Raw genomic sequence first — 1,352 nt, forward strand, 5'->3', positions numbered from 1 at the left:
ACCTAGCTCTGAATGGGATCCAAACCCCAAATAAATCCATTTTACTCAATATAAAGCTTATACAGGGTAAATTCATAAATTTTTCACCCTCTATATCACTGATAGAGACACATGCACAGCTGTTTGCTCCCCGAGGTATTAATCACTTACTCTGGGTTTATTAATAAACAAAAGTGATTTAAGTGGTTTCAAGTAATAACAGACAGAACAAAGTAAGTTACAAAGCAAAATAAAACAAAACACTCAAGTCTAAGCCTAATACGTTAAGAAACTGATTACAGGTAATATCTCACCCTCAAAGATGTTCCAATAAGCTTCTTTCACAGACTAGACTCCTTCCTAGTTTGGATCCGATCCTTTCCCCTGGTACAGTCTTTGTTAGATCCAGCAGACATCTCAGGTGGTAAGCAGGGGTTTTCTCATGGCTGGAAGCCTCCTTTGTCCTCCTCCACCCCCTTTTATAGCTTTGGCACAAGGCGGGAATCTTTTGTCTGTGCTTGTCCCCACCATCGCTTCATCAGTGGAAAAGTACAAGGATTAAGATGGATTCCAGTATCATATGATATGGTCACATATCACTGTAAGTCCCTTATTTTCCATTCTTCCTGGGTTGGCCCACACATACACTGGAAGGTCTGCAGATAAATAAACCATATACAACCAATTGTCCTAGTGAATTGGAGCCATCAAGATTCTAAACCGCCATTAATGGCCCACACTTTGCATAATTACAATAGGACCTCAGAGTTATACTTCATATTTCTAGCTTCAGATACAAGAATGATACATGTATACAAATAGGAGGAATATATTCTGTAGGTTATAACCTTTGTTATGATACCTTACAAGAGACCTTTTGCATAAAGCATATTCCAGTTACATCATATTCACACTCCTAAGCATATTTCCATAAAACATATGGAGTGCAACATCACAGGTTTGTTAAAGGTGAGGCAGGGAGAGTAAAGCAAAGAACTGATCCAGGAACTCCAGAAGGCAATGGCTTCTATATTAAGAATTTTTGTTCTGCTGCTCAGCACCATCATAAAATACCAGGAATGGGGTTGGGATTTTCAAAGGAACCCGTGGAAACTAGGTACCCAACTCCCATTCAATTTCAACAGCATCTGGGAAACACTCTCCCTTAGAGTCATTTGAAAATAAGAGTCTAAAATATGAAATGCCTCATATTACCCATATAATATAATTATTACCCATAAAATAGAAAACCTCATATTATCCATACCTTCAGGTGTACTGAGGGTATGGGTAAATCTCTGCTCTTTCAAGCACTGAAGAATTCAGGATAGATAGATAGATAGATAGATAGATAGATAGATAGATAGATAGAT

This window comes from Terrapene carolina, unplaced genomic scaffold, assembly GCF_002925995.2.
Source record: "Terrapene carolina triunguis isolate 2854851 unplaced genomic scaffold, T_m_triunguis-2.0 Scaffold28596, whole genome shotgun sequence".
In the NCBI taxonomy this organism is placed as follows: domain Eukaryota; kingdom Metazoa; phylum Chordata; order Testudines; family Emydidae; genus Terrapene; species Terrapene triunguis.